General features: G+C 40.0%; 1 non-coding gene across 1 annotated transcript; it reads left to right on the top strand.

The window, feature by feature from the left end:
- Positions 1-2,824: 2,824 nt before the first annotated feature.
- On the top strand, positions 2,825-2,928 carry LOC132430428 (U6 spliceosomal RNA). The gene has a single exon (XR_009520517.1). It is a non-coding gene; the product is annotated as a U6 spliceosomal RNA (small nuclear RNA).
- Positions 2,929-3,772: the final 844 nt, after the last annotated feature.

Genomic DNA, 3,772 nt, shown 5'->3' with positions numbered 1-3,772 from the left:
GGTCAACATCTCTGTGAATCTCTTGACCTTTGCTTCATGTTTGTCATCTCATGGTTAGCAGATGGCTGCGGGGGATCCAGACATCATGTCCACATTCAAGGGAGGAAAGCATGGGAAAGGGGGAAAGACTTTGTTAGGTACATCCATTCCATTCCCCCCAAAAAACATTATCTCTCCCAGGAACGTCCTGCATGTGTGTCATCAGCCACCCAGACACTATGAGCTTTCAGGGAGGATGCAGAAGCAAGCATGTAGCCAGACACAGTGACGCCCCAAATAAAATCAAAGTTCAGTCAGCAAAGAAGAAGGGGGAAGTGAGCATTGAACAAGCGACTAACAGTACCTAACACAGTAGGGATTCAACTTATTTTTCTTTATATAGTGAACCTGTTTCTCAGAAGAGAAAAAGCCATTACTGATTTTTCACAACAATCTTTAAATTACAGGTCTCTCAGTCCGTGGGATTGAAATGAAACAAATCCTAGCAATAGACCCATGCCAGTCTCAGAATCACTTTTTTATTTCAGTGAATAGTGCTGATGTGTTGAGCTCATTTCAGTAGCTGGATGCTTCCTACCCTAATAGGAGCATTGTCCCAGGAGCCTCCTCAGCTATGTATGCAAATACGTTCCTGTCAAATCCTAACATCAGTTTGACATACATGCTTCAACATAGTTGAATTCCTGTGGAAATTATTCAGGTGAAGAATAGGGCAGATGGAATGGCACCACACAAGTACGGGAAAAGCTGAAACAGTAAAGAAATAACAAGTCAGCAAGCATAATAAGTCATGGAGAGATTGGCTGGAGAGCAGGAAGGGGCCGTGTCATGCACAGGCTTGGAGGTCAACGGTAAGGGGCGAAGATTTTATTCTAAGCACAGTAAGAAGCTGTTGAGGCACTTAGTTCAAACAGAGTGCATGCCTGGTTTACGAACGTCACTAGTGTAGTCATCCATGGGAAAAACAATTTAAATGTGTTCAAATGTCTTTTGTTAAGTTGAATAAGCAATTTGTCAATTTCAGTGTATTCAATGAATTGCTTTGATAGGCGTCTCCTGTATGTCACACATCCAAGGAGGAAACGCACCTGTGTGCATCAGAGGGGGCTCTCTGTAGACGTCTCTCCTCCCACTGCACAGAGCTGCAGAGTTCTCTGGCAAGTAAGTATCCCTTTCATGGGTTCTAGTTTCTCTTTTGTACTCTTATGCTGTTATGTATGAGTTTCATTATGTGTGTGCTCCCCAAATAACTGGACCTATCATGTCTATTAAAGAAACCAATGGACATTCTGACTCTTAGAAATGATTACTTTTGCTTAAGAAAACGTTTGGCTCCTGTAGGGGTAGGTAATATGGTAGAGGGGTAAGAGTGGATGGGAAGGTAAGTCAGGGGTCAATTCAGTAGTCTAAGTGAGAGAGCACGGGTACTTGGATTAGATTGGTGCTAATGGACACGAAGAACCATGGGTGACTTGAGATGTATTTTGGAGGAAAAAAATTGAATTAACGATGGATTCAGTTAAGGAAGGCATACAGAGAGAATAATCAAGTATAACTTCCAGAGTGCTGGCAGAGTACTGGTTGCATACTAGTAAGGCTTATTGCATGAATGAGAAAAGGGGGTATGATAGCCACGACATGTACAATGCTTTCCAGTTTTAAAATATTTGAACCTACATCTTAAGATATGGTAGGACAGGGTTTATTATTTTACCTTCTTTGCAGACGTGGAAACAGAGGCTCACCGCCTCATAGTTCTGCTTTTGCCAATCTGGAGACTGGTCAGAGACAAAAGATGTGATGTGGGAAAGAGAGAGGACACACACGAAGAGGTCAGAGGAATCTTAGAGAAGAGGAAGTTAGAAGGCGGCAAGGAAAGTTGTGCGGGGATGGGGAAGAGACCTGGCGTAGCCGGGACCTGCGGGAGCTGTTGGAGGCGCAGTGCGCTCTGAGTGGTGTGGGTGTAGGTGAGGGTTGGGTTTCCTTTTGATGTGCTTGAAGAGATGTAAGGAAAAGATTGTTTTGTTTTGTTTTTTTTGGTGGGGGTTTGTAATGACTTTTGATGGGTGAGGTATTTCTGCTTCTGTGTGATTCCAGGTAGAGACTGAGTTCATTAAGATTCCAGCTTTCATGCTGTTCATATCGTTTTGTTGCCTTGAGCACACATGTGAAATGGAACTTGAATGACGGCTGATTTGGAAAGCAGAGCATGATTTGGGGGCAGTGAGAAAATGCGTTTGACCAGTTTTATGTTAAACTTTGTGAAAGACAAGTTGGACGGGTCCATTAGATACAGGTTATAGAAGGCCTGGGAAAGAATGTGAATTGAAATCCTTACTCGCCAGATGTGCTGTAAATGCTCTGTCCTGCTGAAAAAAATTTTTAGAAATATAGAAAATTATTAAGATGATAAAAAATATTCATAGTACCATCAAGTGGAAAAAAACTTTTACTATTTTAGGGTGTTTCTTCTAGCCTTTTATATGGGTGCATGTATAAACGTGTGTAAAAACTTCATAATATTTTAATAATTGAAATTATAATATACATAACATTTTACAACATATTTAAAGTGCTCGGTGGACACTTTCATATTAAATAATCTTCACAAAATAATTGTTGAGGGCAACACAGTAGTTCATCATACGGGTGAACCATGAGTTATTTAACCCTTTCCTTACAGACTTTATTTTAGCTATTCTGCCATTTCTCTAGTGAATCTTATCATTTGCTATTTTTTAGCCATTATAAATGGCGCCAATTTGGTACGTCATAAATTTTTCAGAATTAGAATCTTTTACTGGGCAGCGGTAGGTGGACACTGGTGCCCACTTTGGCAGCACATCTACTAAAATTGGAACAATACACAGATAAGCATGGCTCTTGTGCAAGGATGACATGCACGTTCGTTAAACGTTCTATACATTTGGATGTCAGCTAGATGGTGATCATTTCACAGTTTATACAAACGTCAAATCACCATGTGTTGTAGCTGAAACTCATGTAATGTTGTGTGTCCATTATACCTTAATTTCAAAAAAGCAATGAACACTTTTAGAGCCCTTTGTAGATGTTGCCCAATGGCCGTCTAGGTTTGAACCCCTTCGGATGCCTTTTAGCAAATGATTGCATTTCCTATTTCACTGTCTCCTCCCCAATACTGGGAATTAACTTTTAAAACATGAAAAATAATATCTCATGGTTTTCATTTGCATGTCTTTGGTTCCTAGAGAGTTTATTGGCTATTTTTCTTTCAAAACTTACATTCATGTGTTCTGTTTATCTTTCTGTTCTGTCTTCATCACTTAAGATAGCTTGGACCCAAAACAGAGCGGTAACTAAATAAATATTTTTACGATTGACTGAAAATCCATTGGACTACCACCCAGGAACCAGTAATGCATACAGTTTTTGTGGCTCCTCTTCTATCCATCTTCCCAAATTTAATGATTTCTCCTATGAGATGTAGTATTCAGAGAAAATGTGATTTTTTTCCCTACTCCCTGTAATCCTAAGAGACATTCTGTCAGTTGAGATTTTCTCTCATCATTTTCACTGTTCTTCATACATCATTAGTGGGAGCTGTTGCGTTATGGGAGGGCAGTGTCTGGACTCCATATTTATTGAACTCTAATTGTGTGCCCAAATGAATATGCCAGCCATGCAACTACCAATGTAAGTCTTAAAAACAATAATTTGCGTAACTAGCCGACAGGAAGGCTTGAGCTATTATTTAAGTTCATATATAACATTACATCGTCAAGTGTTAATT

The sequence above is a fragment of the Delphinus delphis genome, chromosome 8, assembly GCF_949987515.2.
Source record: "Delphinus delphis chromosome 8, mDelDel1.2, whole genome shotgun sequence".
NCBI lineage: Eukaryota > Metazoa > Chordata > Mammalia > Artiodactyla > Delphinidae > Delphinus > Delphinus delphis.
This window is presented reverse-complemented; position numbering and strand designations above follow the sequence as displayed.